The sequence below is a fragment of the Argentina anserina genome, chromosome 2 (assembly GCF_933775445.1).
Source record: "Argentina anserina chromosome 2, drPotAnse1.1, whole genome shotgun sequence".
NCBI classification, from domain to species: Eukaryota; Viridiplantae; Streptophyta; class Magnoliopsida; order Rosales; family Rosaceae; genus Argentina; species Argentina anserina.
The window spans coordinates 20946800-20971873 of record NC_065873.1 but is presented as its reverse complement, the minus strand read 5'-3'; the positions used below and the strand labels follow the sequence as shown (position 1 = coordinate 20971873).

General features: G+C 40.3%; 1 pseudogene; it reads left to right on the top strand.

The window, feature by feature from the left end:
* The first annotated feature begins 252 nt into the window (after positions 1-252).
* On the top strand, positions 253-24165 carry LOC126784580 (NF-X1-type zinc finger protein NFXL1-like; annotated as a pseudogene).
* Positions 24166-25074: the final 909 nt, after the last annotated feature.

Sequence of the window (25074 nt, the reverse complement as noted above, 5' to 3'; positions counted from 1 at the left end):
GAAGGAAGTTTCCTGAAAAGAGTGACGGATTAAAAGTCAACTCTTGGGTCAAATAAACTTAATCGAATAACACACCTTTGGCTCTCGAAACCAATTTCTACTTCGAACGACAAAATAAAAGGCGTAAAATGTGAATTAAATCAAATTACCATTCCCTTAATTTCTGATAAATTAAAAGAAATGGTATTGAAAATTTGGGTTATTACAAACACTCTCAAGGGAAATGTGACTCCAGTGTTAACAAATCCAGATTCATCTCAGCCATTCGATTTCATCTAAGGTTGTGGTTCATCCGAGAGCCTTGCTAGACCCTTTTGCCGCAGGAGTTCCATGTGTGGGTCCTTAATTTCAGCGATCAAAGACCCCAGGCTCTCGGTCGATGAGATTTCTCTCCTCTCCGTCAACTGCTCTGGTTCGTTCTCTCTCTCTCTCTCTCTCTCTCATCCGTTTCATTTCGCTTTGGTGCTTGTTTGATTTTGTGAATTGCTACGGGGTTTTGATTTTGATTAGCAACCTAGTAATTGCAAATGTTAGACTTAGTTTTGAATGTTAAGCGAGATTTAGACCTCGGCTTAAGTCGAATGTGAGACTAGTTAGGAATTCAACCGATTAATTGGATATGTTTTGTAATGCTCATGCAGCAAGTCCTAAAGTTTTTTAATGCTTTGAGTACATTATGTTCAATAGTTAACCATCTGCAATTTTATTTTCTGGAAATCATGAGGCACTTTTGAACCTATAATATGAAAGAGCTTAATATTGTGGATTGTGAATTGGTTGGTTTGATTTGTTACTGCAGTTTCTATATGGTATTTCAATTTGTGTGGATCAGTTTGAGTTGAGCAAACTGTTTAGGGATACGAGCTGTGCAGAATATGCCTTCTCAGGTCAGGAGTGAGCGTACTAGGGATAACAATAGGTCCAGGAATATTCCATCTCAGCCTCGCTGGGTGCCCAGGGGATCCAACCCTACCGCTCCTCCTACGAGCTCAAATGTACCCAATGGGAATGCGGGGACGTCATACAACAGCTCCGCGCAGCCGAACCACAATTGGGCACCATTGGAGAGTCAGCAGCAGCGAGGAGGGTATAATGGAAATGGCGGGCAGCTCAACCAGATGTAGGCACCGTTGGAGAATCGGTAGCATAGAGGGAATGGACCATTGGATGGTCGGCAACATACTGGAGGGCATGATGGGACCCAGTTCAATCGTAGTTCTGCGCCGTCAGAGAGCTGGCATCATAGAGAGGGGGCATAATGGGAATGGAGGACAGTTCAATCACAGTTATACTTCATCGGAGAATTGGCAGCAGAGAGGGGGACATCATGGTTCCAGGGGTAATGTGGTTCGGCCAATGAATCATAGAAGGGAGAGGGAAAAGAGTGAGAGTCAGGAGGCAATGGGAATGAAGGACACTAATTTGCCGCAGCTTGTACAAGAAATTCAGGATAAACTGACTAAGGGTACTGTTGAGTGCATGATTTGTTATGATATGGTGAGGAGGTCTGCACCTGTGTGGTCCTGCGCAAGCTGTTACTCGATTTTCCATTTGAATTGCATCAAGAAATGGGCTCGAGCTCCCACATCTGTTGATATGTCTGCAGGGAAGATCATGGATTTAATTGGCGGTGCCCAGTATGTCAGTCTGTACAGCTCACATCATCAAAGGAGACTCACTATGTATGTTTTTGTGGTAAGCGGACAGACCCGCTTCAGATTTGTATTTGACACCACATTCATGTGGAGAACATTGTGGGAAGCCACTCGAAAATGAGGTTCCAGGAAGGGGAATAAGTAAGGATCTCATGTGTGTCTTGCAGTGCCACCCAGGTCCATGCCCTTCTTGTAAGGCATTTGCACCGCCACAGTTATGCCCTTGTGGAAAGAAAACAATAACAACAAGATGCTCATATCGGAGTTCTGTTCTAACTTGTGGCAATCAATGTAATAAGGTTCTTGATTGTGGGCGTCATAGCTGTGACCGGAAGTGCCATGTGGGTCCTTGTGATCCTTGCCTAGTGCCATTCAATGCTTCTTGCTTTTGCCTCAAGAAGGTGGAAGTTGTTCTTTGTGGAGAGATGATAGTGAAGGGAGTGGTGAAAGCTGTGGATGGCGTTTTTTCTTGCAGTTCTACTTGTGGAAAGAAGCTTAGGTTCGGCAATCATGTTTGCAGCGAAATTTGTCATCCAGGCCCTTGTGGAGAGTGCAACTGAATGTTAGGACATGCCATTGTGGGAAAACAATCTTGCAGGAGGAACGCCAGAGTTGTTTGGATCCGATTCCAACTTGTTCACAAATATGTGAAAAGACTCTCCCTTGTGGGGTGCACCAGTGTCAACAGTTGTGCCATACTGGTGATTGCCCCCTTTGCATGGTTAAAGTAACCCAAAAGTGCCGCTGTGGATCAACTTCCCGGAATGTGGAATGCTGTAATACAACAATGGAGAATCAGAAATTTACTTGTAATAAGCCTTGTGGTCGGAAGAAGAGTTGTGGAAGGCACCTATGTAGTGAAAGGTGATGTCCTCTTTCTAATTCAAATGATCGACTCTCATGGAACTGGGACTCACTTGTGCTCTATGGCATGTGGAAAGAAATTAAGGTGTGGGCTACATTCTTGTGAATCTCTGTGTCACAGTAGCCACTGTCCTCCTTGCCTTGATACAATCTTCATTGACTTGACATGTGCATGCGGGAGAATTTTGTTAAACAATGACAAGCGTGGCCTATGGAAAAACTGTATCGATATTGTCCCAATTTAGTTACCTCACAGTTATTGGGTTTTAATCACAAAAGGTCTAGGTACAATTGGTTATTATCCACCCACTTATAATTTTTTTTGTTACTTCTTAAATGTGGGATCTCTCATTTCCAACAAACTTCAATCCTAAATGTGGAATCTCTCCTCTCTAACAAACTTCAATCCCTCCTCCCTTGCCCTGTGGTACACCTCCTCCATCATGTCAGCTCCCGTGTTCGGTGCCTCAGCCTGCGGACATTCAGCGTCTCACAGCTGCCACTTTAGAGATTGCCCACCTTGTTCAGTGCCTGTGGCAAAGGAGTGCATTGGTGGACATGTTGTCCTCATGAACATTCCTTGTTAGTCGAGGGACATTAAATGTAACATACCATGTGGGAAGATGAGGCAATGCGTATGCATTCTTGTGGCAGAACATGTCACCCACCGCCTTGTGAGTCTTCTTCGTTAATGGAAGTTGGCTCAAAATCTTCGTGTGGGCAGATATGTAGTGCTCCTAGGAGAGAGCATGCATACATGTATTACACCTTGTCACCCTTATGCTTCATGTCTGGATGCCAGATGTGAGTTCCTTGTGACAATTGTAAAAGAGAAGAAAAGAAATGACTTAAGTGAATTGTTATTGATGTTGCACTATGAGCTTTATAGGTGCAGTGAGAATATTAAGACAACTCATATACAACCTATCACTACACATAAAAAAGCTTTACAACTCATACACAACCAATACAATCAATATGACAGATTTTTCTCAACACTCCTCCTCAAGTTAGAGAGTGGATGTCTTGCACTCCTAACTTGCGAATCATAGGAATAAAAATGTCTTTCCCCAATGGTTTAGTGAGAACAACAGCTAGTTGATAGGCAAAACATACATGTCTTGTGACCACAGAACTATCTAGGATTTTGTCTCGGATATATGGCAGTCCATCTCAATGTGCCTTGTTCGCTCATGAAAAACAAGATTGGCTGCAATGTGGAGTGCAACCTTGTTGTCACAGAATAACAAAACTGGCTCATGAAGCAACATGCCCAAATCCTTGAGTAAGCAATGTAACCAAGTCAACTCACAACATGTGCTTGTCATAGCACGATATTCAGCCTCTGCTGAAGATAAAGACACTTGTCTTTTGGCGCTTAGACTTCCAAGAGACCAAGGAAGATCCAAGAAAGATAAAGTATCCAGTTGTAGATCTTCTTGTGACCGGACATCCTGCCCAATCAGAATCACAATAGGCTCTCAACCTTAAATCACTGATGGAAGAAAAAAATAAACTTTTTCCTGGAGCACCTTTCAAGTAATGTACCACTCTTAATGCTACTTCCCCATGCGTCTTCCAAGGTTGATTCAAGAACCTACTAAGGACATGGACGACATAGGTAATATCAGGACGAGATACAATGAGATATATGAGCTGGCCAATCAACCTCCTGTATTTCTCAGGGTCTTTAAGCAGATCACTATGCTCAGACAATTTCAAGCCTTTTTCCATGGGAGTATATGTTGGAGCGGCCCCTAATAATCATGCATCTTCAATAATATCCAAGACATATTTACGTTGATTGATAAAGTAACCATGTTTTGAAGTTGAAACCTCGATGCCAAGAAAATACTTTAAATCTCCAAGATCCTTGAGATGGAATTGACTATGCAAGAATGTCTTAAGTGCAGCAATTGCCTCTAAGTCATTTCCAGTAATCAATATATCATCAACATATATCAAGAGTACAATAAATAAATTCCATTTCTTCTTAGTGAACAATGAATAATCAGTTTTAGATTGAACATACTCGGTTGACTTTATTGCATCAGAAAACTTCTCAAACCACTGCCTTGAAGCCTGTGTTAAATCATACAGAGACTTGTGCAATCGACATACCAGATTCTCCTCCCCCTGTCGCCGAAGATCTGGCGGAGGAGACATATATATTTCCTCTGATAATTCACCATGAAAGAAAGCATTATTCACATCCAGTTGGTGTAATTTCCAACGACGAGCATCTACTAAAGCTAAGAGACAACGAACAATAGTAATTTTAGCAGTAGGGGAAAAAGTTTCCTGATAATCCACACCTTCTAACTGAGTGAAACCCTTGGTAACCAACCGGGCTTTATAACGTTCAACAGAGCCGTCTGCTTTGTGCTTGATCTTATATACCCAACGACAATCAATGAGAACTTTGCCAGTCGGAAGTGTGGTAAGAGTCCATGTGTCATTAGCCTCGAGGGCTTGCAATTCAGAAAACATGGCTTGTTGCCATTCCAGATGAACAACTGCCTCATAATAGGTGTGTGGTTCAATGACATGACTGATATGAGTCAATAAAGCCTGATGATGGGGCACACACCGATGGTAAGAGAGATAGCTAGCCAACGGGTAACGAGTTCCTTTGGTCGGACCAGGCAACAAGAAGGATGATAGATTTGAGTGAATGGAGCGAACATTGTAAGTGAGGCGGTCTGGTGGGTGCGACTGGCGGTTGGAGCGACAGAGGGGGATGGGTTTGATGGTGGGTGGGGCGACTGATGTGGGTGGATCAGGTGGAGGCTGGGCAGAGGGTGGTGGACGGCGGGAGTATGTGCGGAACAGAGGTGGTGGCAAGGAAGGTGAGGAAGAGGGCAGAGCTGTCGTAGATGGACATGGAGGAGAGGGAGGTGGTGAAGGTTGTGGCTCAAGCATGGCCATATCAATAGTGAAGCCATCACTATCAGATGAAGGAAAGACCGGGTCGGGTTCGTGTATTGGAGCAAAAATTGGGCCGAGTTGATAGCCTAAAGGGTCTAAGGCTACATAAGGGAAAATATCTTCATGAAATTTAACATCCCGACTGGTAAAAACCTTTTTTGTAGACAAATCATATAGCTTGAAAAGCCTTTTGACCGACCGGATACCCGATAAAGAGGGATCGAGTAGCACGTTGATCAAACTTATGGGAATGATGAACATTTGTGGCATAAGCTAGACACCCAAAAACACGAAGATGAGAAAAGGAAGGAGGTTTGAAGTATAGTTGTTCGAAAGGAGTTTTGAAGGAAAGAAGAGGTGTGGGTAACCTATTGATGATGTGAAGCCGTAAGTGCACAATCACCCCAAAATTGTGAGGGAAGGTGAGCTTGAAATTTTAATGCCCGAGCAACTTGGGAGTATATGACGATGCTTACGTTCCACAACCTCATTTTGTTGAGGTGTGTAAACGTAAGAATGGTGGAAAACAACTCCATTATCAGAAAAGAAAGGACGAAGTGAGATAAATTCAGCACCATTGTCACTGCGAAAAATTTGAATGCGAGAGTCAAATTGCCTAAGAGCATAGTTAAAAAAAACCCTTTATGAGATATTGTGCTTCACTTTTATGTCGCATTAGAAAAATCTAAGTAAAACGTGAATATCCATCAACTATTGTAAGAAAATAATGAGCACCAGAAAGTGAAGTATGTTGATAACGACCCCAAATGTCACAATGAATAATTTTAAAAGGTTTATTCTAAGAAATTTTTCTATTATAAAAAGGTAAACGACTCTGCTTTGCCATAGGACATATGTGGCAAGCTTTATTTGATTGAATGAGAAAATTCAGAAAATGTTTAACGATGAAACCTAAGCATGGTGAAGACACATGTCCGAGCCTATTGTGCTAGAGATTAGTGGAGGATATAGAGAGATTGCAAGTAGACTGTTTGATGGTGGAGGTAGGTTGGTTCATGGACTTCTCCGTCGCTAATGCCACCTGATAGGAGCACAAAGTGTGACGTTCTTAATGTATATATGCTCTATTCTTATGCTTTGTTACTTCTTATTTAGTTGTTTTAGGTTCATATTTGTCATATGTATGTTCTAAGTAGAGCTAAGCCGAATTTAGATGATTTGATGATGAAATTGTGATAAGTGTTAGAACTCCTTATTGAGCTAGGATTCCTTACTCGACTAGGACTCTACTTTCCTATTTTCATTCTTTCATATTCCTTAATCGACAAATTCTTTTCAGGAAAGACAAATCATATTTGAAAAGAAAGAAGAGTTGCCGAGTTGCATTCCTAGTTGAACAAGGAAATCATATCCGAGTTGAAGAAGGAGAAGAGGAGGCCGGCCTAGCTACTCCTAGTTGGACCAAGATTGTTGCTGTGCAGCCCTATAAGTGATCTCCCTATTGGACTTGGTTTCCTACATCAAGTTGGATATGGAGTACATAAATCAAATCCATAACAAAGAGGATTTCAGCTTCCCAATTGGATTCTACTTCCTTATAGGACGACAAGAGGCTTCCTAAACTCCTATATATAGAGGTTCGGCCTCTCCATTCAGACCATCATCAACCTTACACACAAACACAAGCCTAGCTCTGCCGAATTCATCCTTCATCCTTCCAAGAAATCCTAAAACCGATTCCACCATTTTCCACCTTTATCTATAGCCTTGAAGCACGATTGAGAAGAGGTTTCATTCCCCTAGAAGTCTTGGCTACACCTTGTAGGATCGATTGATTGATAAAGTGTAACCATGATTCTCTCTTTGTTTCAATTCGGTTTTGGTTTTATTCTTGTTCTTGGATGAGTTGCGATTTGTGTAGTGTAATCTTGTTTCAATTTTGTCTATGAAATAGCTACTTGATTCAACTTATATAAAGGATTCGAAATTATGTTTTGGTTTTATGGAATTTCTGTTTTTGGTTTCTGCCGAGCCTTGTTCTTGATCAATTTTGATTTCTAAGTGTTATGTATACGATTGTAGCATGATATTTAGGTTGTTGGATTAAAGACTTATGCTATGAACATGTTTATTCTTTTCTATATGATTTTCGAAATTGCATGATTGGGGGTTAAGTAGGTGACATACTTAATGAATTCGATATGCATGGCTTTAGGATTGTATGGTAAGATGAACATGTTAGATTTCAATGAAGCCGAGTGGCAAGACTTGAATGTGTTAAGTGTCTATGCATATAGGTTACTGATTTGGAAGTTAGTTTGCATGATCTAACCTTAGTTGTTTATGAACCAATCTCGGCATGATTCTTAAGATGGACATAGGACTTGTTTCGATTTCTCTATGTGAATTGTTTGGTGATTGTTTATGTGTTGGTTGGTTGATCACATGTATATATTAGTGTATGTTTTATTTACTGTTTTTATGATTCAATCCGAAACTTATATCTCAATCCTTAAAATCTTTATGAATTCGTGTTAAGTGTTGTGATCCTAAGCCCTGGCTGGATCCCCGGTTTGTGAACGATACCCTCTTGCTTTATACTACTAATGATGTGTTCAGGGTTAAATATTGATGTCGAGTAATCGAGCATTCATCACCACCAAATAGTATAATACATCACGTTGTTCACCCAAACCAATCATCCTCCTCGTAGCTAGATCCTGCAATATGCACCAATAAGGATAAAATGTCATTGAACAATTCATGCCTCTTGTTAAATGACTAACTAACATCAAATCAACTTTAAATTTTGGCATAGATAACACATCATGGAGGTAAAAATTGGAACTTAAGGGCAGTGATCCTTTTGTGACAATAACAACTTTATCCCCACTTGGTAATAAGATAGGAGGCAAAGAACATCGATTATCAACATGAATTAATTCAGTTGATGATGAAATATGATCGGTTGCCCCGCTATCGATGATCCAATTGTGGCAAGCAACTTTGGACAAACCTTGTTTAGTTTTCGGAGTTGCAGCATTAGCTTTCGGAGTTGCATTAGGATGAGAGTTGTTTCTTGGAGACATACTGCTAATAGGGTTGTTAATCGATTCCGGTTCCTGAAGGAACCGTTGGAACCGAACCGTTTAACAGCCGTTCGGTTTGGTTCCTAGAAGAAAAATGAAGTTATACAGTAGAACCGAACCGTTTTTAAAACAGTTCGGTTCGCTTCGGTTCTAAAATCTAAAATGTATAGGAACCGTTTGGAACCGTTTTGGGACCGGAACCGTTTGCAAAAGGGAGAAATTGCTTTAAACTAAAGTACTAGTTATACTCCATTTGGTGGAGGACAGAGACTATGCCCTGGTTTGGAATTATCTTGTCTCGAATTATCAATCTTCCCCCATTTTTTGTCACCAGATATAAGTATGATATGCTCAAACTAACATCAGTCTTGAATTTAAGACAATTTTTTTTGGAACCGTTTGGAACCGTTTTGGAACCGGAACCGTCATGGAACCGTTAGGAACCGAACCAAACGGTTCCTATTCTGAAAAATACAAGAACTGAGCCGTTTAAATAACACGATTCGGTTTATGGTTCCATCTATTTTTGGCTGTTTTGGAACCGTTTACAGCCCTAACTGCTAATGGCTGCCAGAAATCGAATAAATTGGGCTTCAGATAGAGTGACTGAAGACCCAACATGAGAAATAACAATGCTAGAAACGTTGTTGGCAAATGAAACTTGAAAACCAGTGTTGGAATTCAACTTAGGAGTGGAAGTCTGCTGAGTTTGCTTCGCCTTTGGGTGACCAGGAGGATAACCGATTAATTCAAAACAAGTTTGAACCCAATGTCCAGGGTCTCCATAGTAGACGCATTGAGGGCGGCCTCTCCCTGATCCTTGTCGCCGTTCTTGAGAACTGAATCTGCCAGAATGTGGTCGAGGATTTGGCTCAGATCTTCCTCTCCTTTGATTAAAACTGGGCCTGCTATCTTATTCTTGATTTGTGAATCTGCCAGAGTTTCGGACCGCCATGGCCGCACTACCGCTGGACTCGGCTGGATGTGTAGCACTGAGTAGACATTGCTTCTGTTCTTGGGCAACAACAACGTAAGCTTGGCGGACTGTAGGCAAATGGTTTATCAAAAGAATCTGACTGTGAATAGCATTGTAAGTATCATTCAACCCCATCAAAAATTACATTAGTCTCTGTTGATCTCCTTGAGAGTTGTGTGGAACCTCAGAATAGGAAGTCAATTCATCCCAAAAACCTTTCAGTTTTGTATAATAAGCTGAGATTGATTGTTGCTCTTGCTTATGACAAGCTATATCTTGCCGAATCTCAAAAATTCGAGAGGCATTACCTTGTGAAAATCGTTCATGTAAGTCCTCCCATACCTCTTGAGTGGAAGAGTAATAGGTGAGACTCTCAGCAATGTCTTGACTGACAGCGTTGGTGATCCACTGCTTCACTAAGTCGTTGACCCGAGTCCATGTTTTGTAGTCATCTGGATATGTCTTTTCTAAAGGAGACTCAATTGTGCCATGGATAAAACCAAACTTGTTCTTGGAATTCAAAGCTCGGAGCATATCCCTTTTTCAACTATTGTAGTTGTTCCCTTCCAAGACTTTAGTAATTAGGACCATACTTGAGTGATCAGAGGGATGAGTATAAAAGGGATCTGAGTGGGGAGATTTGGATTTTGATGATTCTGTGGAATTGAGGGGAACTGATTTGCCTGGTGAAAGAACATCATCATCACCAGCCATGACAAATGATAAGAGAGGCTGCACGAGAAATTAAGATACAGCGAGGAAGAACGAGAAATTATAGAGCTGCTGCCTTATGTGAATGTAAGAAAAGAAAGAGGAAACATAAAGGAAGCTCTGATACCATGTAAAAGAGAAGAAAAGAAAGGCTGAAATGAATTGTTATTGATGTTGCACTATGAGCTTTATAGCTGCAGTGAGAATCTTAAGATAACTCATATACAACCTATCACTACACATAAGAAAGATTTACAACTTATACACAACCAATACAATCAATATGACAGATTTTTCTCAACAACAATCACTTGTTCTTGTGGCCGGATAACAGCAAATGTTCTTTGCGATTCTGGAGGCAGCACTTCTAGTTTCAATGTTGATACTGTATTTGAAGCTTTCATCATTCAGAAGTTTCCAGCACCGCTTCAACCAGTTGAAGCCACCGACAAGAAGATCCCACTGGACAAAGGAAGCTCATGTGTGATGATGAATGTGCTAAGTTAAAGTTAGAGCTGACATGTGTTCTTGCAGATGCTTTTGATATAGATCCTCCAAATTTAGATGCACTCCATTTTGGTGAGACTACGATTATTTCTGATTTGCTCTCGAACATTTTTAGGCGTGATCCAAAATGGGTTTTATCGGTGGAGGAGAGATGCAAACAATTGGTGCTTGGGAAGAGCAAAGGTGCTACAAGTGGCATGTGGGTCCATGTCTTTTGTCTAATGCTGAAGGAAAAGAGAGATGTGGTTAGGGTGATTGCTGATAGGTGGAAGCTTGTAGTTCAAGCTGCTGGCTGGGAGCCCAAGCGTTTTATTGTGGTTCATGTGACACCTAAATCCAAAGTCCCACCCAGGGTGATTGGGGTTAAGAGCACCAGCACGTTGAACACATCCCAGCCTCCAGCTTTTGATCATTTAGTCGATATGGATTCCAGGCTTGTAGTTTCTTTCCCAGATCTTCCTAGAGATGCAGATATAAGTGCATTGGTCTTGAGGTTTTTGTCACGGTTCTGAAATTCGAATGATAAAAATTCGAATTCGAAGTCATGAAAACTCTAAAACAATCTCAAATATATTGAAATCATCTTATCATAACAGTGTATCAAAACTGAGTCCACAGTATGACTCAGTCGACTTGAATAATACATAACCAGTTTATACCTCAGTATTATAACCAATGGAAATGTAAAATTCACTCAATCCTCACCACAACAGAAGAAATGAATATTCGACAATCTTCAGAGAAAGCCCTCAAATTCTGCTGATCCACACTTGTAGAACTATCCCCTACACTATCGAATAGGTGCACCGAGATTGTAAACACAAACCCAGTAAGCTTTGCAGCTCATATGAGTAAACCAACAGTATAACACACATAGTATACAAGAGAAAATACTGAAAACATTTAATTATAAATGCACTCATAACTCACAGGACGGCTCATCTGGATGTCTAATAATATCTGAAAATATGTGTACTCATGAGACATTGGGCAACCCATTTGTTTACCCAAAATACATTTATAATACGGGTACTCATGAGACTCAGGTATTCATCTGTTACCCCTCATGCAGTACGCTGTCAGATACTGGGAAACCCATATGTTACCTAATATGACAAAAATATGGGTACTCATGAGACCTAGGTAACCCATCTGTTACCCCTCATGCGGTACACCGACAGACAGACTAGAGCTCTAACTGAATTGTAACTGTCACCCCGCCAAGCCTTGGTTCTGATACTGCCAACACGTCCGAAGACAGGGCCGAAGATAGAAAACACGTCCGAAGACAGAAAAACACGTCCGAAGACATAAAACACGTCCGAAGACATAAAACGTTTTAACAAAACTCAATGTTAAAACCATGTACAATAACAATCCACCCATGTTATTGTACTACAACAAGCGACTCTTGCTCTAATAAAATAAATATAGTTGTCACAATATAATTTATTTGAAAATAAGAATGTAACAATATATAATATATCAACTCATATATATGTATCATATTTACTATTTATACACATACATAACGCACTATATTATATACATGTCATAGTTCGATCTTTTTAAGAAAACGTAAATATGAGTCACCACTAAGGGTAGACTCGTCATAATGAGATTTACTCACATTCACCATAGTCCATAATCACTAAAACCTTTTTAAAATCATTTATTAAAATAGCGTTTCATTTACCCATGAACCGTAGACGATCAAATTCACGTAATTTAAACCAAAATATATTTTTAAAATAATTTTTATAAACTAGTGATTCAATGACTATGGTGACAACTCAAACTAAATTCAATAATTATAATACTACTTCGATCATGATGATCATTGTTAGGTTTAATCATCTTAATTCCCACGTTCAACTTCCACGACACCGAAAACGATTTCCTCACTTGTTTCGTCGGCCACCTAATAGTATAATAAAATGCTTAAAAACGATACGTAAAATATTAGGTGACAATTTCAGTACAGCTAAATGTTGTTCATAAAACACTGTTCATGTTTACTAAACACTGTTCGGTTTTAATGGTTTCACAGAACACTGTTCACATGTACTGTTCATGAAACATGTTTATAGTAACTGTTCAACGTAACTGTTCATGAACACTGTTTATGCGGTGCCACTGTTCATCGACCGCCAACAATGACCACAAAATTTTACCACCACAATCTAAATGACATTCCTAACAACTTTTTAATTCACCACAAAGTCTAATTCTGAGCCTAAACACTTCAATTTAACAAAAACCGAAAAGCCCCAATTTAAAACCTAGAATTTCTTTTATTCGATTCTCCTAGCACATAACGATTTAAGTTAAATCTTTTGGAGGGTTTGTAGTATTGATGGAGACCTTCAAAATGGGACAAGAATCTTACTGATTGGTTGCCGGAGGGGGAAGATCCGACGAGTTGAAGTTCGGCGAAATATGCATTTTCGTGAGAACTTCCGGGCTTCAACGCTCCCAAACGGCGGCGAGATGGCGGGTGGCACTGCCATCAATCAACATGGGACACATTAATCTTTCAAACGTGACTAGTGTGCCGCTCTATGGTGGCTGGACGACGGAGATCCGGCGGCCCAAAGTCAGCCGCTCGGGGAGAGAATTTTTGGATTTTTTCGGAGTGAACAGTACACATGAACAGTATCGATCCGAATTTCTGATTTTCTTCCCATTTTTCTCTTTAATTTCCATATTTATACTATTTTCCAAAAATGTCCAAATACCTTTTGATTCGTAACTTCTTCATACGAACTTCGATTTAGGCGTGCCCGTGTCCACGAATTCGTATCGACGAGCTCTACGACTTTCATGTAAGAAGTTTTCTAAAAAACCCCAATGAGTCAAAAGTCAACTCTTAGACTCGTCGAATTGAACGTTCCCGAACAATTAATCGTTCGAACCCTTTCGTTTTCATCCTCGTGAAATAAAATTGAACAATGACCAACTTAATAATATGATGGAACTCATTGGAAATTAGATATAAATTTTCAAGGTATTACATGTTTGGTGGTGAATGTGAGCTTGTCTGGTTAAATGACAAGAACGCATTGGCTGTATTCAATGATCCTGCTCGATCTGCAACGGCAATGAGGAGGTTGGATAATGGTACTCTCTATCATGGGGCTATTGCTATTCAGTCTGTGGCTTCATCTGTGTAATAACCCTAGATTTTAAAACAATATGTGAATTGTTTTGAATTCTATTAAGTTTTGGAATTTCAAATAAAATGAAACTATTGTTTGCGATGTTTTGAAACGAAAAAACGGAAACGTTTTCGGAACGTTTATTAAGAAAAACGTTACGTTTCCGAACGGAATTATCGACTTTTATTCCGTCGCTCGGTTGCGAAAACTTTCTTCACGAAAGTTGTAGAGCTCGTCGATACGAGTTCGAGAGTATGTGACGCGTTCGAATCGGACGTCGGAGGTAAAAGTTATTAACGTCGGAAGTTAGTTTCCGATTTGGAAACTAGTATAAATAGATAATTATGGAATTAGGGTTTCCATAATCAGAAACCCTTTCTCTCTCTTCTCTCTCATCCCGCCGCTCTCCCTTTCTCTCTCCCTCCCTCGCGACTCTCTCTCCCCTATCTCTCCTTCCAAGCCGGCGATTTCCCTCCAATCGCCTCCGTGCTCGACACCGCCGGTGTCACAGAGACCGCGTGACCACGACGCAGCGATCGGTAGTAGCGGCGACGCACCCCGAGCGGGGATCGAGCAACACCGACGAAGCTTGACCTCGGGATCGTCGAGTTCGACGCGACCGGCATCGTAGGAGCTCGGCGCCACCACCACGACCTCGCCCCTTCCTCCGCGACACGAACCTACCCACGGGGGACTCACCTCGAGCAGCGGCGCCATCGATCACCCTTCCTCCGAAACCGAGTCTCACGGCGACTTTTGGAGCTTCATCGAGGGAATCCGACGGTCCAAAACGTCGATAGAGGTAATGAATAGCTTCGAGTAATTGTTGTGATGGTTGATGATGATTGTTGGAACTTTTTGGTTGGATTTGAGGAGATCGGGGGTTGATGAACGCCGCCGCTTTAGGCGGCGCGTGTGGAAGTATGGGGTGGTGTAGGGGCGGCCTAAGGCCGGAGGGAAGGAGAGGGGAGAAAGTAGGAGAGATTCGAGGTAGCGGTGGCGTGCTACGCGCCGCGGTTAGCCTCGGCACGTGCGGTGGTGTGAACAATTTCGACAGAAGGGCATTTTAGTAATTTACTGTGTACGGTAAATGTAAATGTAATTTTTATTTACTACGGTAAATGTAATTAAATTTTACCTTCGGTAAATGTAAATATTAATTACTTTCAGTAAATGTGAAAAGTAATTTTGTAAAAGGGTAAATTAGTAAATTTTATTTACTGAATTTGTATTTACATTTAAATCGTACGTATACGTACAGAAATACGTATTAATATTTATACGTACAGAAATACGTATTAATATTTATACGTACAGAAATACGTATTAATATTTATACGTACAGAAATACGTATATAATATTTATACGTACAGAAATGCGTATTTAATATTTATACGTACAGAAATACGTATATAGTATTTATACGTACAGAAATACGTATATAGTATTTATACGTACAGAAATACGTATTAATTGAGTATTGCACAGTAACCGTGAATAGTGAACCGTGAACAGTAATTTCGTAAAACCGAAAATTGCTGAACAGTAACCAATTAATACTGTTACGGCATTTAAAGGTTTACGAAACGATTCTAAATTCTTTTCTTATTCTTTTAAGGTGATCGTTAAATCGAGGAAAGGAATTATCAACGGGAATTGAGGATTTACGCTTGAGTCGATAAGGTGAGTAAAATCTCACTGAATTACGAATCTACCCTCGTGGTGATTCAACATTTTTGCAAATGTGTTTATTTAATGAATTACAACATGTATATAACTTAGTGGACTACGTATATATATAGTATAATGGTAATAAATACATATATATATATAGTTCATTAAATTACATACTGTTATTAATTCATTAAAAATAGTCATTTCGGTGACAGAAAAATTGTGCATGTGTGATTTTAATGGTACGATATGATGTGAGATTATCGTACGTAATTTTTCAGGTGTTTATGAAATATGACATGTATATGATATAGTGGACTATGTATATATTGTATAAATGGTAAATAAATACGAATATATATAGTTTGCTATATAATATACTGTTATGATTTTTATTATGGATATATTGTGAAAGTTTTAAAACGTACAATATAATGAGTGATTATTGTACATGATTTTATCACGGAAAATGTGAAATATTGTGATTTGTCTTCGGACGTGATGTGTGGTACAATATGATGTGAGATTATTGTACATGTGATTTTATCACGGAAAATGTGAAATATTGTGATTTGTCTTCGGATGTGATGTGTGGTACAATATGATGTGAGATTATTGTACATGTGAGGCAAGTCGGAACCTAGCCTTTGGCCGGTCGAAAGTTACGATACAGTTAGAGCTCTAGTCTGTCTGCCATAGTACTGCATGAGGTAACGGGTGGTTATCTGATCATGGGTACTCAGCTTGTTTTGGATGTTGGGTGGCGGGTGGTTACCCAACATCAGCGGTATACTAAGTGAGGGGTAACAGATGTGTACCAGCGCTCATTAGTTACCATTTTGTGAAAGTATTAGAGTAACCAGATGGGTTGCTCGTTTTCTCATGATTTTCTTTATATTGTGTTGATGTGGAGTTGTGTCTTTTATGAGACGAGAGTTACTTTAATATTTTACTCATACGAGCTGTAAAGCTTACCGGGTTTGTGTTGCAATCCCGGTGCACCAATTTCAATGGTGTAGGGGATACTTCCGCAGGTGCTGAGTAGTGGTAATTGTGTGACGACTCCGAAGACTCGAAGTCGATCGCATCCAGTCGCGGTGAGGTTCCAGCGTGGATTGTGTGTGAGATTTGGTGTGATTTTATTTGTGAGGTTATTGTGAGGATTATACAATTCCATTTGTTATATGTTGAATTATCATTTGGGTTTGTAATAATCGGCTTGACTGAGTTATATTTTAAACTCAGATGTGATCCGCTGCGACATTAAAATGATTTCGATTTCATTGAGATTATTTTTGTGTTTAACGATTTTAAGATTTTGAGTTTTGAAGCTCGAAATTTTGGGGTCGTTACAGTTGGTATCAGAGCCTAAGTGCGTATTTGGCGATTATCAATACCATCCGGGAGCGATGATCCGACTGCAGGCGGGCACCCATCACATGCTCCTCGGTGTTGATATGTTGTCGGGTACGCGAGAGTGTTAGGAGCCATACCTTATGGTTTGGTCCTGTAGAGAGTATTGTGACGATACTCCGATGATTCACCTTCTTCTGAAATTTCATGATTGATATTGGTTGGATCTATTTTGTCGAATTCGAGACTTCACATGTATGACTGAGTGTTAATTGTTGAATGGTGATGAATTTGGAAAATGGTCGTGGACAGGGTCGAGGACGGATGAGAGGTCGAGGCCGAGTTAGGGCTACAGGCCGAGTCCGCAATGTGTAGAACCTTTATGAGGAGGCTGCTCCACTGGATAGACAAGTTGATCTTGTTGCTATCGTTAGAGACGATAGTCGTGTGTTGAGGTTGATCAAGGACATGAGTGAGCTGCTAGTGCTGTCATTTCATGACGCTTGGATCATATTGTAGCGGACCATTGGATCGAGAGTATTGGGACTTACTTGGTAATGATTAAGTACTCTGAGTTAGAGAAGACGATGATAGCCACATTCATTTATTGATAGTTGGCAGTGGAGGGGTTAGGATTGATTTCTACGCCTATGGGAAACTGTTTATGTGTCACTTCGCTTTTGGAGTGTTCCTCGAAATTGGAGACAATGAAAGGCTTATCCTATTGTGATTGGAAGTAGAGAGTTCTCTGCTTATTTGATAGTGATTCCAGACCACACTATGATGTGATCTGAGGAATCGATTGGGTGAGGCCGCAGTATGCGGTGATTGATTGTTTGGACATGGTGGGTTCTTTCGTAGACCCAGGAAACCAGAGTTTCGTATCACAGACTCGAGTCGGATAATGCCATGAGAGCTTGAGTCATAGCATATGTTGAGTATGTGGATCTGAAGTAGCTATCACAGACATCGTTGTGATGTCTGAGTAAAGTGAGACGTTCCCGGGGATACTGTGTTACAGCACTTATAACGAAGACGCCGTATGGATGGGACAAATGAATTCAAAGACTTAATTACTGGTGTGATCAGTTTAGAGAGGCTACAATACACCCTGAGTTTGACATGCGATCCAGATACTGGAATGCTAACAGGTTTGAGTACATAGTTTCCTATCAGGGCAGAGAACTGTCAAGGAGACTTGATAGAGAGCGTTGACCCTATGTTGAGGGATGTTCAGTGTTTAAATGTTGAGGACTAGATTTTAGTTATGCAACTAACCTAAGTTGAAGCCTAACAAGGTTGAGATATTATATTCACGTAAAAGATGTGTAGACCATAGGTTGGAGTTGGTTAACGAAAATTTTCGTGACTAGCATCTCTAACGCTATTGGTAACAGAGTGGTAGGGCGTATGATACGTCCATAAGTGGTAATACAATTATTGAAATGAGATTCACATTTTGTTGACGTGACATTCCAAACTTGTTTTGGTTCGGCTTTAGATAATTGATGTTACGCATTGTTCTTGGGTGAGCAAGAAATATAAGGTGATGGAGAAATCTCAATGTGGCGATATGAATTAATTATTTTGCTAGATGAGCATTTAATTGAGAACGCTGGTCTTTCAGGATTTAATCATTTTGGTATTGAGGATTGGAACTTCACAATGCCACAGGTCCAAACGAGACGCAATGGCGGTGAAGTAACTCTATTAAAGGTAAGGTATGAGATGACCTTAGCTTAGTGGTGTTTTAACGAATTTCTTTTTCGTGACAAGCACCTTCCAACTGGTAAAGAAATGGTTGAGAACCAAATTTTCTTTTCAAGTACAAGTGGCGTTAATGTTGGAGACTTAGAGGTTCTTTTCCTCTATGCATCAGATTGTTTATTGTTGGATAAGGAGAAGTTGACTGAAGTGTTCAACAAGGGATAAATTTTACAATAAAGAGTACCCAATTATATTACTGCTTGCAGAGAAGTTATTTTGGCCGAATGCGTTGGCCAGGAGAGTTCTTAATGAAAGTAAAGAAACAACTGTTTAGAGTGGTGGTATAGCGATCATTTTGGATTAGTTTTGAGGGGATGGTGTACCTAATATCGGGTTCTGTTGAAGTAATTTCTAAATTTATTAGTACTACAACGGTGGGAGGAACCAATATCTTAGATGATGCACGGGGGCATTTGTGTGGACCATATGTCTTGCATTTGAGGCATGTATGAACCAGGGGGTAAAGTATGTCTCAGTTGTGGTCGTGTTGGATTTCGCGCTATAAAGTTCGCCTGATTTTCATGTTCCACCGATGTGAGATAATCACCTTCTTGTCTGAACCCCAAATTGTGGCATACCACTCATGGAAGCAAGAAGTTGTAATTAATTTTCGACGGTAAGTTTTGGTGAGTATGATGGGATGCGTGATGTGTCGCTCTTGTGGTGGCGGTAGAGGTTCTCTACTGCCTTGTGCGTATATTAGTCGATTCTCTGGTGAAATTTTTGGAGAGTAATTCTTAATCCAAGGTGGTGTGCTGTGGTGGTTGTGAACTCGATGAGCTAAGATTTCCTTATCGTGTTACCAATACAAATAGGGTACTTGGGTGAGTATCATGCACGACAACTTTTTATGGTTACAATAAGATGATCTTGAAATGAGATTATTTTGTTGATTGGAAGGAATGGTAGGTTCGTTATTCTAGCGATGCATTGTGGTGAAGTCATGAAGTTATTGTCGTGATAAAGCATGTTTATTTGAAAACCACTATGTGTAATGTAAGTAGTAGGCATGTGTTAATCATTGATTTGACTCTTGTTAGATGTTGAGAGTTTTGACCACGCTCAGTGGTAGGAGCTAACTCTTGACGTGAGGATAGTATGTCAAATCGCAAGAGAGTGGTGAACTAGACAAAAGAGGGCGTCGACGCCTCCATGCTGAAAACATCATTATGTTCGGGAGGATAATTATATTTGGAGTAGCTCACATGCGACTATTATTGTTAGGACATGTGACAAATTGTCTGATGGAGGAAGTTTGAGGTAACGGAAGATAGGTTGGGAGCTTGTATGCTGGATTTTAAGGTAGCTGTGAAATCATTGAGAATGATTGAGTTCGCCTACAACGACAGTTACCATTCCAGCATCGACATGGTACACTATGAGACACTTAAGGTAGACCATGTCGATCATCTATCTATTGGGCCAAAGTTGGGTGTAGTGAGATTTGACAAGAAAGAAAAGTTGGCCGAGGTATGTTGGGCCTTTGAGATTCTCGAGAAGGTGGGAAAACTAGCGTTGCCTACTAGCATGTCGGACGTTCACAATGTCGTCTACATTTCCATGTTGAGGAAGTATGATCCTGATGTGTCGCATATGTGATCGATCATAACACCATTGAGGTGAAGGAAAAACCATTTGTTGTCGAGCCGGTTCGTATTCTGGATATATCCACAAAGAAGCTTCGGAGGAGAGAAGTTGAGCTAGTCAAGGTGCTGTGGAGTCACCATGATGAGGGTGACGCATCTTGGGAGCTAGAGTCAGACATGATGACCAGATATCCACAGTTATTTGTTGAGTGAGCTTGAATTTCGGGGCGAAATTCCTTTAAGGGGGATAGATTGTAATAACCCTAGATTTTAAAACAATATGTGAATTGTTTTGAATTCTATTAAGTTTTGGAATTTCAAATAAAATGAAACTATTGTTTGCGATGTTTTGAAACGAAAAAACGGAAACGTTTTCGGAACGTTTCCGAACGGAATTATCGACTTTTATTCCGTCGCTCGGTTGCGAAAACTTTCTTCACGAAAGTTGTAGAGCTCGTCGATACGAGTTCGAGAGTATGTGACGCGTTCGAATCGGACGTCGGAGGTAAAAGTTATTAACGTCGGAAGTTAGTTTCCGATTTGGAAACTAGTATAAATAGATAATTATGGAATTAGGGTTTCCATAATCAGAAACCCTTTCTCTCTCTTCTCTCTCATCCCGCCGCTCTCCCTTTCTCTCTCCCTCCCTCGCGACTCTCTCTCCCCTATCTCTCCTTCCAAGCCGGCGATTTCCCTCCAATCGCCTCCGTGCTCGACACCGCCGGTGTCACAGAGACCGCGTGACCACGACGCAGCGATCGGTAGTAGCGGCGACGCACCCCGAGCGGGGATCGAGCAACACCGACGAAGCTTGACCTCGGGATCGTCGAGTTCGACGCGACCGGCATCGTAGGAGCTCGGCGCCACCACCACGACCTCGCCCCTTCCTCCGCGACACGAACCTACCCACGGGGGACTCACCTCGAGCAGCGGCGCCATCGATCACCCTTCCTCCGAAACCGAGTCTCACGGCGACTTTTGGAGCTTCATCGAGGGAATCCGACGGTCCAAAACGTCGATAGAGGTAATGAATAGCTTCGAGTAATTGTTGTGATGGTTGATGATGATTGTTGGAACTTTTTGGTTGGATTTGAGGAGATCGGGGGTTGATGAACGCCGCCGCTTTAGGCGGCGCGTGTGGAAGTATGGGGTGGTGTAGGGGCGGCCTAAGGCCGGAGGGAAGGAGAGGGGAGAAAGTAGGAGAGATTCGAGGTAGCGGTGGCGTGCTACGCGCCGCGGTTAGCCTCGGCGCGTGGGCCCCACGCGCGGCCCGCCGGAGGTGGCGCGTGTGCCACACGCGCCGCCACGTGCGGTGGTGTGAACAATTTCGACAGAAGGGCATTTTAGTAATTTACTGTGTACGGTAAATGTAAATGTAATTTTTATTTACTACGGTAAATGTAATTAAATTTTACCTTCGGTAAATGTAAATATTAATTACTTTCAGTAAATGTGAAAAGTAATTTTGTAAAAGGGTAAATTAGTAAATTTTATTTACTGAATTTGTATTTACATTTAAATCGTACGTATACGTACAGAAATACGTATTAATATTTATACGTACAGAAATACGTATTAATATTTATACGTACAGAAATACGTATTAATATTTATACGTACAGAAATACGTATATAATATTTATACGTACAGAAATGCGTATTTAATATTTATACGTACAGAAATACGTATATAGTATTTATACGTACAGAAATACGTATATAGTATTTATACGTACAGAAATACGTATTAATTGAGTATTGCACAGTAACCGTGAATAGTGAACCGTGAACAGTAATTTCGTAAAACCGAAAATTGCTGAACAGTAACCAATTAATACTGTTACGGCATTTAAAGGTTTACGAAACGATTCTAAATTCTTTTCTTATTCTTTTAAGGTGATCGTTAAATCGAGGAAAGGAATTATCAACGGGAATTGAGGATTTACGCTTGAGTCGATAAGGTGAGTAAAATCTCACTGAATTACGAATCTACCCTCGTGGTGATTCAACATTTTTGCAAATGTGTTTATTTAATGAATTACAACATGTATATAACTTAGTGGACTACGTATATATATAGTATAATGGTAATAAATACATATATATATATATAGTTCATTAAATTACATACTGTTATTAATTCATTAAAAATAGTCATTTCGGTGACAGAAAAATTGTGCATGTGTGATTTTAATGGTACGATATGATGTGAGATTATCGTACGTAATTTTTCAGGTGTTTATGAAATATGACATGTATATGATATAGTGGACTATGTATATATTGTATAAATGGTAAATAAATACGAATATATATAGTTTGCTATATAATATACTGTTATGATTTTTATTATGGATATATTGTGAAAGTTTTAAAACGTACAATATAATGAGTGATTATTGTACATGATTTTATCACGGAAAATGTGAAATATTGTGATTTGTCTTCGGACGTGATGTGTGGTACAATATGATGTGAGATTATTGTACATGTGATTTTATCACGGAAAATGTGAAATATTGTGATTTGTCTTCGGATGTGATGTGTGGTACAATATGATGTGAGATTATTGTACATGTGAGGCAAGTCGGAACCTAGCCTTTGGCCGGGCGAAAGTTACGATACAGTTAGAGCTCTAGTCTGTCTGCCATAGTACTGCATGAGGTAACGGGTGGTTATCTGATCATGGGTACTCAGCTTGTTTTGGATGTTGGGTGGCGGGTGGTTACCCAACATCAGCGGTATACTAAGTGAGGGGTAACAGATGTGTACCAGCGCTCATTAGTTACCATTTTGTGAAAGTATTAGAGTAACCAGATGGGTTGCTCGTTTTCTCATGATTTTCTTTATATTGTGTTGATGTGGAGTTGTGTCTTTTATGAGACGAGAGTTACTTTAATATTTTACTCATACGAGCTGTAAAGCTTACCGGGTTTGTGTTGCAATCCCGGTGCACCAATTTCAATGGTGTAGGGGATACTTCCGCAGGTGCTGAGTAGTGGTAATTGTGTGACGACTCCGAAGACTCGAAGTCGATCGCATCCAGTCGCGGTGAGGTTCCAGCGTGGATTGTGTGTGAGATTTGGTGTGATTTTATTTGTGAGGTTATTGTGAGGATTATACAATTCCATTTGTTATATGTTGAATTATCATTTGGGTTTGTAATAATCGGCTTGACTGAGTTATATTTTAAACTCAGATGTGATCCGCTGCGACATTAAAATGATTTCGATTTCATTGAGATTATTTTTGTGTTTAACGATTTTAAGATTTTGAGTTTTGAAGCTCGAAATTTTGGGGTCGTTACAATCTGGTTCTAATACTTGGGGTGGAGGGGGAATAGCCAAAGAAGGAGCCTATACAGCACTGAAGGGTAATGCATGGAAGAAGGCTGTTATTCGGGAGTCTTCTAGGAGAGAGGATTCAAAGGGTGATGAAGAGTTGTCTGGTGGCTCTGCAGATGTGCAGGCATCTGTGTTGAAAAGAGAAGCTCCAATTGCTGCCTCATTAAACCGTTGGAGTGTACTTGATAGTGAAGTGGCTCTGGGATCATCTTCTGTGTCTCCCACAGTAGAGGACTCTGGAAAGCAGACTGCTGGTAGTTTGATTTCGATAGTGGAATCTAATGCATGTGGTTCAACTTCATCAAATGCTACTTCGGTGCCGCTTGGAGGAACTTTAGCAGAAACATCTGAAGTGGTAGATGACTGAGAGAAAGCCTTTGAATAAGATAACAGTGAATCGGCTTATCTGTAGGACTTTGAAAATGGGGGGACTGATAGGAAACACCCTGCCCCTTTTTTTGGTATTTGGGTGAAATTCTATTAGAACCCCAAATAATTGTTAAGTTAGCTGCATTACATTTTAGCTTGGCTACAGTCAAATTTTGTTGTGTTCTAGTTTTAGCTTGGATTTCATATCTATCCCATTGAGAATGGGACTCGTTACCTGTAGCTGCCTTCCATATAGATATAGTTGTGGAGGCAGTTTGTGTTGTTTCTGCCGCATGGGAGAACCTGTATCCTGTAAATTCCTGATTGTATTGGGAGTGTAGCTTTTCTATACAAGCCGAGGTATAATCACATTCCATTTGTTGGTCAAGAACATATATGTTTGCAGATTGATTTCCTTGTTATTTCTTTTACCTTCATTAGTTTGTGTTTTCTCGCCTTCATCATTTTTGACTCGTCTAAAACCAGCCTCCATTAGAGAAACTGGACAAATTACAAGTCTAGAGAGGATAACATTGGCGAGGCAAAATCATCAAGGAAAAAGACAAGACATGTGAGGTACGTGTTCCTACCTAAACCAACTCCAAACAGAAAGTCATGTGAATCAGTTTGGACCTAATTATGTACTTGGTTAGAAAAACCTGCTTTAGTTGTTTAGTTAGGTTTGCCTATTGTTCTCTCTCCTTATAGTGATCATTTGTAAGTCTCGTTGCTTCCTCCTAGAATGAGTTAATCATAGCCATTTCGCTGCTCCATACTCCATAGTGAGTTTATAATCTCCTTGAGCTCATCATCGTGTATAATATGCAGGAGACATGGAAACATACAGTGCTTTTATCCTTTCAGAGCCTTGGAGTGTTATATGGCCAAATGAGTACGCCCCCTTAAGGATGCCAAGGTATTCAGATCTCGGAAATGGGTCTTCATGTTTTGAATATTGTTTCACTTATTAATGGGAGATCTACCCATCTTTTCTTTAATCCTTGATTCTCATTCTGCTGTGTTCCTGCAATAGTTTGAATCTGTTATCTTATTTTGTATGTCTTAAAACACATACAAAAAATCATCCATCACATCAATATTGACACAGTTAATAGCAAACTTGAGAAGGTC